The sequence below is a fragment of the Protopterus annectens genome, chromosome 4.part0 (genome assembly GCF_019279795.1).
Source record: "Protopterus annectens isolate FY-2018-M chromosome 4.part0, PAN1.0, whole genome shotgun sequence".
NCBI classification, from domain to species: domain Eukaryota; kingdom Metazoa; phylum Chordata; order Ceratodontiformes; family Protopteridae; genus Protopterus; species Protopterus annectens.
In genome coordinates, this window is record NC_056733.1 from 636,694,079 (window position 1) to 636,706,695 (window position 12,617).

Below are 12,617 nucleotides of genomic sequence, written 5' to 3' on the forward strand. Positions count from 1 at the left end.
ACCAAGCCAGAAATCAAATTTTCTTCAATAAGCAATAAAGTGGCACCTCCTGTTTTATTGGTTCTAAAACAGACATAATATTCTAGGAAAACCAAAGTTGGACACATCACAGACTTCTATAATTGCTATTATATTGAACTTTTCTACATTATTATTTCTGCTGAGCTCCAAGTACTTGTTGCCAAGACTAGGGGTATTGCAGAAGTACGTATCTGAAGAACAATTACATTTCCTATTCTCTTTGAAGACAGAGACATACTTTTACAAAGCATTGCAAGCTGGATTCCTTTTCCAGGTCTGGAATTGGCTTTGCAACATCCATTTTCCAGGGACGTGTGGATTCTTAATTTTTTCCTCCTCCTCTTTTCTAAGCTATAGTAGTTTTCCCAAATACCTTAGGCTAGTGCAATAATGATGTAATGTTGAACACAGTACAGTTGTGTAAGTAAACTTTCCTTAACAGTAGATGTAGTAATAGATGACTATTGCAGTAGCCATCTCCTGTCTCCATTCCCACTGTATATGTTGCCTTGTAATGCCAGGATGTGGTTGTACATACCTTTGTTGTGTATAGTTCCTCTTGTTTTATATTTCCCAGCATTATTTTTCCTTCTTGGGGCAAGAAAGATATGAAGCTTTAGCCAGTCTGTCTTTTACATGCAACTCTGCTTGAGCTCCTGCCAGTTGACGTCCTTGAGAGGCACCCTTAAGCTTTGAAAAGCTGTCTAGTTGGTCATATACTGTTACACTAAGGTTATTTACACAGCTGTACTTTTTTTAAACAAATATTGCTGTCTATTACAGTCTTTCGTCATGGGGAGCAGTTGGTCTTCTTCCATGCACCTTAGCTTCAGCAAGAGAATTGAGCTGTTTGTGAGAGTGTCTGTATGTAGCCAGCACATGGCAAAAGGTTAATTTGTCCTGTCATTGATGATTAGTTTGTAATATACAGAGATCCTGTTTAACATGTAATTTGTATCTCATGGTGCTGCAAGCTGTAGGAGCCTCATAGATCTACTGATCAGGTAGTTCTTGCATAGCTCCCTCATTTTGTTGTGAATTTTAATTGTTTTCTAACCTGCAACTGTTATCTTCTTTGAGTGTGTGTATATATATATATATATATATATATATATATATATATATATATATATATTTCTATATGTGTGTGTGAGTACACACACATACATTTTTTAAGTGTGGTGTACCTATTTAAATGTAAAACGAAAACTATCCTGTACAAGAAATATTAATATATGTAAAAATATATTTTGTAAACCTTATACAGTGAGTTGATCTCTGCTCTTCTAGATTACATCCTTATGGAATGCTAATTGTTTTTGTGCTTGACTTTGCGCTGCTTAACCAATGCTCATTTCACTCTTTTTTCCTCTCCTGATTTTGCTTTCCTTGCTTTAACTGTGTGTCTTTAATGGTAAGACTGAAAAAAGTCTATCCACGTTACAATAAATAACTTTTTTATTATTTTAAGATGTGTTGTACATACATTTGGCTGCAAACATTCTTCAATGTGTCTTGCTGTTTCTGTAAAATACACCATTTTCCCCAAGACTTTTTATTGCTGATTTGGATACTTTCCTTTGTGTTTTGCATTTTAATATCATGTTTCTAACGTGCTTCTTGTTATCTTGCATTTAAAGCTTGCCCAGTAACACTTTAAGGTATTCATTTCATTAATAGATTTTTGTATGTCCCTTACAAGAGAAGAATCTGGGTAATTCATAGAGTTATACTCCGCTTTATGGCTGATGCTCTGTAAAATGCTGCAGTCATCCCAACAAACTCTCAGCAGTAGTACAAAACATTTTGTGCATATTGCTTTATTGTAATTGAAATCTTCAGCTATCTAAGCTGTAAAATGTACCACATTGGAGCTGAAAAGTACACCTCAGATTTACATAAATGTGGTATGCAACATGAATGTTAACTTGATTGCTGCGATTTGTGACAGAACTTCTAGTATAGTTTGGGAAGGGACAGTGATAAAACCGTAGTATATGGTCTTGTCATGTGCCTATATAGGGATTGTATTTTAAAGGTTACAGAAAGCCAAGGACTGATCTTATAGAGTTGCACTCATTTTCAGAGCATGCCATTTATATTCTGTAATATTTCTAAAAACATGGGCATGGTTCAGTTTTTCATACTTTGCATTTTCCTTTTCTGTTTAGATGGAATATCTTAAAATATGACCTTTCCTGCTAGGTGATTATTTACTCATTTTATCCCATTGTCTTATTTTCTTTTATGACAGGTTGACAGTTTTGTAAAACCTCATCGGTTTAAATTCTTTTTGAGATAGTAACTTTTACCGTTTGTGGTGCTTAATGAAGTGACTGAAAATGGTGCTTTGTGTGCAGATTTTGTGACTTATGGCAATTCTTTCTTTTTTTATAGACTGCCCTTCCTGAAGACTTGAGTCCCAAACATTATGTGGGACCCACTGTAGGTTGTGTGCCAGAAGTTGTGGTTAGCTTCTCTTACTGTTATGATTTTTTTTTTTTATACTGGTTTGATACTATTGTGCCATTGGCTTCAGGTCTCCCTTTAAAGGACTTGATCCACAACACTAGTTCTGCTACAGCTTTTTTGACTATTTGTTAAGTAGGCTAGCCAACCTGCTGAAGTGTATGTAGTTTAATGCAGACCACCTTAAGAATAAGGATTGATTTGTATCACAAGGTTCATTGCTGCAGCAAATCATGAAATACTTTGGTCAATTTTAGTCTGGTACTGTAACCATAGAGAATAGCTTAACTGTATAAGAGGGAGAGAGACGCACATGCTTTTGTTGTTTGAAGTTAATTTTTGCCTAGTATTGCTTTGTGTGTCCTTAGGTCACTTTCTGGCATTTCTTCCCAAAGTAGTGTTAATCTTTGTACAACATACTCATGCTAATCTGTGTGAGAAGTTTGGTGCACTAGTAGCAGGTTTTCCTTCCCTTGTGACATTGTTGGGCAAGCTCCTTGTGTGAACTGTCATTTTTGACACAGCTGCACATGAGTAAGCGAGTAAGAGTTTTGACAGTAGAAGTGCTGACTGCAAATACATACAAAGCCCAGTAGTGTATTGTATTAAAAGCAGTAAGTGATGCAGCTACTTGACTGCATACACAGGTAGCTTTGTAAAGTTCACAGAAGCAAGTAACAGCTTCATAAGTATCATAAGTATAATCTTTAACTGTGACCTTTTGCTTTAGCAGTATGAACTATGGGAGTGCAATATAGCACAACATGATCAAAGAAGTAGTATTGCTATTGAAATTTAACTTTCAGTAGTTATGTATCAGGTACTGGCACAGATAAGTATTCTGATAGCTTTACATTATAGTAAAAAGTGTTTAATAACTTATTTTACCTTGTTTTCATTTTGTGCTGGTGTCTTTCTTTGAGCATTTATGATTATTTGATGCCTGCCTGCATGTGTGTGTGTGTGTGTGTGTGTGTGTGTGTGTGGGGGGGGGGGGGGTGTTGTGTTATATGACTTGGATCGTTTTGTGTTTCTTGTAATTATTAGAGCAAAGTAAGGCTTAAAAATTAATCATAAAGCACTTTGCATTGAACATCAATGGATATTTGGCTTCCCAGAATCTTTGGTCTAACAGTGTATAAATTCAGTTATCCTCTTATGTTTCTGGTGTTCCTGACCTTAACTTTGTACTCAAATTACCAGCTTGGAAATGTTGATAGATGCCTCTAAACCCAAGATAGGTCTGTGTCTTCATTGAATGCAGTGTCCATCAATTGTTGGATCTTTGTACACGTTTTGTAACCAGATTAAATAATTTAATGGGCTGGTTACTGTTAGATCTTTTACCTGTACTGTCCCATGGCTCTCAAAGCAATGGACATGTTGTCAAGGGTGTGTCACTTATTCCCACATGTGATATAACCCTTGTAGAATGCCCAAACCCTCCTGAAGCCAGCACTCCCACATGATCTCCAATCTTCAGTGGAGATTCTACTGTGGGGATTACACCTGGGCATGTGCCCCCCACCCGCCCTCCTCAAAGAGAGGCTAGCCAGAATAGCTACGTCACTTCACCCTCCAACATATTAGCTCCAGTAGACACCCAAGCTCCTATTCAGGTTTGGGGTCACCTAGATTGTAGTTGGAGCTTTATCCCTCTATGCTTTTGGAGCTGGCTGACATTTTTAGATTGCTGTTTGTGTCTGTGCAGCAAATTTTGAAGAATGATCAGCAATAACATCAGACAGTCTTGGAAATGAGAGAGCTACTTTGGCCAACTCCTGAACCATGACATGCATTTTTTTCAATATCAGCAGTGGACTGCTCGTTTGCAGGTGCGATCTTTGCATTTTTCATCCATCATTCTAAAATGTATTAGTGCTGTCTTCAAAATTAGAAAACTGGATTGTTTTTATCTTTTTTTTATTAGTTTAATTATTTATCTTGAAACCAAAACCATTGTAATACATAAAAATGCATGCAGATCACTTTATGCACTCCCCATCTGGTACCAGTTAAATATCTTTCCAGGTCTTTAGTTAAAAAGTTCATTTCAACTGTTGTTGCAAACCTTCATTTTGACACTATACTCTCTTTGTTACAGTGCTATTAAGCTACACAGCATTATTCTGTGCATATATCTCCTTAGCAGGGTATTCTACTTTATAAAATTAGCATAGGCTTATAAACTGATATCTTAAGAGTCCTACAGGATAGCCTTCCTAACCAGAGATGGTAATGCCCATATGACTGTTCTGTGTTGTCAGTCACCCAAGCTGTTAACTGAACCTTAGGCAGCTGGTCCATAGTTGGTTGTTTACATCTTAATGACTAAATTATCACATATAAGGTATCTGTTTCTCCTTTCTGTTTAGCCTTTATTATTATAGCTTTCTTATCCATAACCCCATATTTTTCTACTTTCCTTGTACTATCATGTAATTCCCCTGCTGTAACTCGTCACAAGTAACCTTATTTTTTTTTTTCTTAGTTCATTAGCTTAGGTGTATTTTTATGTGCTTTCAAAAATTCTGAGTTTGTTAAAGCATAAATAAGATGATGGTTGCACACTGTCAGCTGGAAGAAGGTTCTTCTGTTTCCTAACTACTTGGTTTCTAGATCTTCTGGCTAGTGTCTCCATTAAATCATGTACCCAAAATTTAATTGATCTAGCATCCACACTTTTAGAAAAGCTGTTTTTTAATTTGCTTGTAATTCTTCAAAAATGTTATTAATTCTTTGGGATTCCATGTGAAATAAAAAAATATCTGTATGCCACACATGGAATCTCTTTTTGATAAAACCATGATGGATATCATGGTTTATCTTTCATTGGTGGTGGGGTTTGAATCAAATCACAGTCCCTGGCTGCTGGGATGGTTCTTTGTGGGGAAGTGTAGGTTGTGAGGCACCTGCCAGTAATGGTTGCAGTCTGTGCATGGGTGGTGTGGCGGTACTTTCTCTCAAAAGTGACTCATGAATAAATTAGTATAATTAGATGCAAGTTGAGCTCTCATGACAACTCCCACTTTTTTTTGTAAATCACTGTGATCTTCAAAAAGAAACTAAGCCAGCAACAAGTGAGCCATGAATAAATTGTAGTTTATTACAACTACTAAGACTTCATAATAAGCTAAATAAACAGACCGGTTTCGGCCTGGATTTATCCTGGCCTTCTTCAGTGTATAACAGAAAAAACTTTCTGTTATACACTGAAGAAGGCCAGGATAAATCCAGGCCGAAACCGGTCTGTTTACTTAGCTTATTATGAAGTCTTAGTAGTTGTAATAAACTACAATTTATTCATGGCTCACTTGTTGCTGGCTTAGTTTCTTTTTGATGGTCTTGCCATTTGCCGTGCAACTCCCTACGTGCAGGGGAACTTTGCTCTAAATCACTGTGATCTTCAAATGCAAAATAATTATGTCAGACAGAAATGGATTAAGTTAAAAGTTGGTCTGAGGACCCTGTCCCAAAAACAAGCTTACTGCTACTGTACATAATACATGTTTAGAATAATATCAGTATAATAAGTAATAATAATAAGTTTAGAATACACGAATAACATACTTCAGTGGAGGCCCAATAACAGAATGCCATTCTATGTGACATAAGCTGTGTAATAAATGGCCAGTATTTGTGATGAATAGTTTTAACATTTGGATAAGGATGTAATCTGGTAAAGTGCAAACCTTGACAGTAATTCCTTTTTGAGCTGAAACTCTTAAGGCAGCCTGGGTTATTTTGTAATTTTTTGTATTTCTGGAGTAATATAAAATATGTATCCTTGGCATACTCCAGAAACAAGTGTTCCACATTACCAGATACAATACATCATTGGTTTACCCCTCTTTAATAAATATAACAACCCAGAATTAAATTTTTATCTAGGTGACTTGGAGAATACAGCTTATTCTTCCAGATTCAATAACACTTTACAAATTTGTAGTTTACTTGTGCTTATTCATTAATATTAGATTTGTTTTCGTCATCTGCCTCATGTACTATATTGTTGATATTTATTTATAAATCCCTTCACATCTCACCATTGACAGTATGTTAAGCTGTATGTTATATTTATTTTAAATTCATTTAGTGGTTGATCTGTCAGGTAGTGGCACCTTGGGACATTACCCCCAAATGGGAGGTAGAGATGCAATACCTTTTATCCACCAAAGCAAGAATACAGGAGAATAGGATAACTAGATCCCTCACTAGTTGAGGATAATGCTGTGGGACTGGAAAGCTGCATAAGTAGTAGACTGTGTACTTTATTAGACCTTCATTGCAGCAGCCATTACAATATGGGCTATATCCTGGCTAGGATACCATACATCCACCCAGTCTGCAAAGCTTCAGTATGCTTCCTCACATGCTGTATGTCTACTCTTAGCATGAGAGGACATGCTAAGTATGAGCCAAAACTCAGAACGTTCTTGCCGTAAGTATGCTCATACAGACTCTTGTTGGTTTTCTGTCTCTTAGTGTTACCGGTCAACTTCAGCTACTTTGCCTTTAGGCAGATAAACACCCCACTGGGCATCCTTTCTTTTTCTCTAGACATTTCTTGAAAATCTTTGCTTGCATCTTGAAGAAGGTTCTAATGTAGTTGTGGACACCAAATACCAGGTAGAATCCGCCTCTAGTTGACTTTTTCATTTGGGGACGGAATATGACATCAGGTTGTTCTCTTTGCCTATCCTTTACTCCAAAAACTGTTAGGAGTAGACTGAAATCCCTTTATGATTTTCCCCAAATACAGAGGTCTAAAGGAATTGGTGTGAGCAGCTGTGTCATTGGATTTCTGTGTAGCAGGCCATCACCTCAGGTAAGTAGAAGACATTGAAAGAGGTGAGTGAAGATACCTATACATGCCCCTTTCATTCATTCTGTGGATGACTGCTGAGGTGCAAATGCAACCCTCAGCCTGTCAGTTTTCTTCTCCAAGATCCCCTAGCACATCCTTTTTGTAAGCTGCTGTGGCTCTGGTCCTCCATACATCTGAACAGACCATTTGTCTGGTGGGACATCTGTAAATTGTCCTATATGAGGATAAGGGAAATATCAATGAGGTTCTTGTGAGGGAAAACATCAGTGGCTTGCTCATGGAAGTAAGACCTATGGCTTCAACATCAAAGACCATACATGTAGACACTCCTAGAAAGCACACTTAGAAGATGTAAGCATTCCCCCTTCTTCTCAGAATGGGAGTGAGGAGGAATGGTTTAACTTTGCTCAAGGACTATTCAAAGCCTTTAATTTTTTTAGTCCACCATTCTTACTTCTTTCTGTTCCACCTATGGGTCTTACTCTTACTATAGCTGTCCAGCTTCCCAAAGTTAAAGGTGCCTTCCACGTGCTCCAACGATCAGGAGCTTGAATAGAGCTCCATAAAAGGGCAGGTGAAACTCGGAAAGCTTTAGTGCATTTTAGTTTGCCCAGGAAAGAGGCAAAAGCTCTGAAGAACAATGCTAGGAAACAAATCAAGCAGTAGCTATATATAAAAAAGGTGACAAATCACACCCTGGCAACACCAAAAAATACAAGCAAGAAAAGGGGGGCTGGAGGGAAGGAAGGCTACTTCAACAGTGGGCTGTTATGTTCAAACATGGATGATTGTTGCGGCAGCCTAAGGTATAAGGGCAGATTACCATAGCTTGAGGAAGAAAAGGGGAAAAATATAGTAGATCAATCAACTAATCAACTAATCCACAAGCCCGTGGAGAATGGTCCTAGCAAAGCCTGTTCTGGAGCTGGAAAAGGAATCCATTTTGTAGTGCTTTATAAAAATGTGTACAGAGGAATATGATACTGTCTCTAGAACACTAGAGTAATGATGAGACTTTTTCAAATGGGAGAAGAAAGAAGTATTCATCTCCCAGAAGATAGCCAGTGCCTTTTCAACCAGTTTGTGAGCTTTATTGGGAATGCATTCTCCGCTGCATCTATATCAATCACTAGATTCCCAATCCTGTGCTCCAAAAAGCTTGACATGTTTTATATATATATTTCCAAATATCCATAAGTACTGTTATTAAAAAAATCCTCTCCTGACCCTACCATTTATTTTTAGATGCAGAGAGAAGTACCAAAACATTTTCACCTTTTAATTCAGTCCCAAATGATAAGGACAGGAAGGCATTGACAGGCCTAGCAAAAAAAGTATTGACTTCTGCTTAACTTTCAGGACATTAAATTGTCACACTAGTATGTCTGAATAGCTTTTCTCCATTTTATCTCGTATGACACAATCCTTTGCAAACATTCCAAATTTGGAGATTAAATCCAGTGTTATGGAAATGATTAATTCATTATCTCAGGTAACCAAGCATGCAATTAAATGCATTTATGATGCTATGGATGCTGTTTCCAGGGCTTCTGCTACTGTGACAGTAATGAGAAGACATGCTTGGATTAGACTTGAGATAGTTACAGAGGATGTGAAAGTATAAGTGTTAAATGTTCCTCTGGGTTAGGACCTTTTGTTTCATAATTCCTCTGCTTAAATTCTCAAAAAAAACTTTGGAGGGGGGGACTAATGCTGGGACAGATGGTTAATGTTCATTAGATCACTGTTGCAGTAGCCTAAGATGTGTGGGTTATATTATAACAAGAATATGACAGCTAGCCGGCCAGCATCTAAAGCTTCAAGGCAGTTTTCATGCTACTTAGCCACTTAAGTGCGCAAGGAGAGACATAAAAAGTCAGTGTTAGGGTGCCAAACTTTCAGAAACTTCTCCCTGTGGACTTTGAGTGATCAGTGCTGACCAGCACTTCTCTGAGCCTGTGCAAGTTAATACGCTTTTGGGAAAAGCCTTTTTAAAATGTTTTTCTGAGGAAAAATTACTTGTTTTTACAGAAATTAGTCTTAATGAGTGGTGTTATACTTAACCATCCTTTTCTGCATTTGACCCCTCTTTGCAGTTTTATCAGCTCCTCTGAATATCTTTTTAAAATGTCTTCCATGTTTTTCAATTTTCTTCCATTTTTGTTATTTGTACCTTCTCTTGTTCTGTGCTATTCCCATTATTTTGCAATACTTTAACATTTGTCAGCCGCTCTAAATAATTCTTTTTACTTAACCGTATTCAATTTGCTTTTATTTCTACTCAGTTTTTAAACTTCACTTTTATTTTCTCCCTCTCACTAGCTGTATCTTCTGGAGTACTTTCTGTCTTCCCTAATAACTTCCAAATAATTTCCACTATCTATTCCATAAATTCCTATCTTTTCAACAGCTAGGTAAGGAAGTGCCAGTGTTTCATTTTTAGTTCATTACCCTGTATTTTTATTTTGCTTGTATTGGCCCATGATCTATAATATTTATTGGATATTTATTTATTTATTTTACATTTGTTGACCGGGATAGTCTGACTGGATATATGTCCATTTTCAGCGGACGCCCGGGGATAAAAGCTCCAAGGTAAAACACAGAGTAAAAATCACAAAATGATTACAAGTTACACACAGTTTACAGGCTCCAGTTGAGCAAGCAGATAGTATAATCATACATTTTTAAAACAGTGTTGACAAATTGACTAGGCAATGTAACATGATTACAGACTATAGAGGAGGATCTAGTCAGGGTTTAAACAAGGACATAGCCAGTGAGTTTTAAAGTATGGCTTGAGGCTTTTTTTGAACTGAGTAAGAGAGGTTTCAAGAGTGAGATCAGCAGAAAGAGAGTTCCAAGTTTTGCCAGCAGAGTTAGCAAACCAAGAGTCCCCAGCAGAGTTGTTGATTTTGGATGTTTAAACCAGTAGTTTATTAGAAGAGCGAAGTGACCTCAGGTTGCTATAAGGGTTGATGATATTTTTAAGTGCAGACGTTTTATCAGGGTGGTTGAGAACTTTATGGGGAATTATAAGCTGGTTGTACTGAAGTAGGCTAGGCCATTCTAGCCACCCCAGAAGATTTAGGTTGTGACAGTGGTGGGTCCTATAGGCCATTCCTGTTACAAATCTAGCAATATGGTTATAGCAGCTGGAGAGTTTGCTAAGAGTGGATTTGTTCAGATTAGTGAGTAGAGGGGATGCATAGAGAAGAGTGGAGAGTAGATGGGAATGAGCAATAGCAGTCCTAGCAAATGGAGTAAGGAAAGGTTTGATCTTACATAGGGAGTCAAGTTTTTTTTTAATGGTTTTGATAATTTGATTGACATGGATATCAAATTTGAGGGTGTTGCCTATTGTGACACCCAAGAATTTGGTTTGCGCATCTGGGGAGATAAAGGTACCATTATTAGATTTATGGTAAAGAGTAGTGAGGAAGACTTACAAGTGAGGGAGAAAAGAAGCAGCTTTGTTTTGTTAGGGTTTAATGTCAACTGACGGTTAGAGAGCCAGTTTTCTACTATATTGAAAGTATTCTGGGTTAATGTCATTAAATCTGTTGAGGTGGCTGAACAAATCAAGGTGGAGCCATCCACATATTGGATACAGGTAACATTTGGGATGACAGTGGAAATGTCATTAATAGAGAGAAAGAAAAGAAGGGGTCCTAATATAGAGCCCTGGGGGACACCTAGGGTGATGGGTAGATGGGTTGCTAGTTTGTCCTGCCATAGGATGGCTTGTTGTCTACCACACAGGTAAGATTGGAACCATTGAAGCGCATGGCTATTTAGTGAGAATGCCTTAAGGGTGTGCATGGGTATTTGGTGATTGACCATATCGAAGGCCCTGGAGAGATCTAAAAAGAGGGCTGAAGAAAGCTTTCTATTATTTCAGTTATGGTTTATGGTGTTAGAGAAGGATAGGAGGGCTGAGGCGGTACTGTGGTCTGGCCTAAAACCATGCTGAGAGTTGGCCAACAGCTTATTCGGGGTAAGATAATGCATAAGTTGTTTTTGGATACATTTCTCCATAATTTTAGGCAATGGTGACAGAATAGCTATGGGTCTATAGTTTGACAGTTTGAAGGAGTTGCCTCCTTATGGAGTGGTATTACACGAGATATTTTCCAAATGGAGGGGATGGTGGCTTCAGATAAGGTTCTGTTGATTATGATGGAGATGGAGTATGCAATGGCATCTGCTGCATTTTGCAGATACTCTGGTGGGAGGAGATCAGCTGCTAGTGTAGTTTGTTTTAATTTCTCAAATACAGATTTGATAAGTGATGTAGAAACAGGCTGAAAGCTGAAGGAGAGTGGGGTAAGATGTAATACATCGGGGGAGTAAACTGCTAAGAGGGCATGCAGATTATAGACCTTATTGTTTATGCTTCTGATAGTTAGTTGGCAGGTCAGGAGAGAATTAGGGGGCTTATTAGCCAGTGTTATGTTAGAAGGAATATTAGTTTGGGAACTGGAATCAGCAGGTGGGGATGGGCCAGGGTTTGGGTGGATGACTCCATCCATTTTCAGGCTGTAATGTAAGGTAACTATGCGTGTCATAATTTTGTTTATAAATTTTTGGTAATGTTTAGTTTTGGGGCTGATATACTTAGGTCTAATCGAGTGGTAGTTTTTAGGAATGATGGGGTCAGGTATGTGGGGAATTATGAAGTGGTCAGAATTTTTTTGATATTAATGTGCTGATAGTTTGGGATTTTGGATAGTGGAAATCTAGGTAGGGCTGATTTTCATAGGTGCTGAGGAGATATGGAATGAGTAACAGAGGTACCAGCGAAAATAGTAGCAGTATTTTGAGGGCTAACATAGTGCCTGGCTGGGGCATTATGCTGGAACTGTATTTGGAGCAGGAGGAAATTAAGAAGACTAGCTAGATTAGTGGCAGGTAGGGAGTGGTTTAATCTAGGTTATCGTTGATAGGTTATAGTGGAGAGGGTGTGGTTTTTAGAACTATTTAGCACCACTGGGGGTGGGTGGAGCAAGCCTGAACACAACGGGGCCAAACAAACCACAAGGTACCTGATTTATGTGCATGCAATGTAAGTAATTGTAAAATGTTATATTTTATTTCTCTAGTTTTATACTGCAGATGTTATATTTTATTTCTCTAGTTTTATACTGCAGCTTGATAGTATACACTTGGGGAGGTAAAGAAGATTATATTTGCCACTAGTAGCTCTTTAAGTAGTGACCAAATAATTAGCTAAAAACAACACTAAGAAATTCTTGAGGTCTAATGGCTTACCAGTGAGCAGCATTCAACTGCTGATGAG

The 12,617-nt window shown here is 37.8% G+C and overlaps 1 protein-coding gene across 7 annotated transcripts in view; it reads left to right on the forward strand.

The window, feature by feature from the left end:
* CLIP1 (CAP-Gly domain containing linker protein 1) overlaps positions 1-12,617 on the forward strand; it is a 4,646,656-nt gene that overhangs the window by 4,007,892 nt on the left and 626,147 nt on the right. Inside the window, exons 22-23 of one of the 7 annotated variants that reach the window (XR_006364475.1) lie at positions 1,441-1,682; positions 2,193-2,210. The exons of 5 other annotated variants lie outside the window; for them this stretch is intronic. The gene's annotated coding sequence lies outside the window, so the exon portion shown is untranslated. Of the gene's footprint in view, positions 1-1,440; positions 1,683-2,192; positions 2,211-12,617 lie in introns of those variants that run through there. One more of the 7 variants, XR_006364474.1, reaches the window with a different exon arrangement.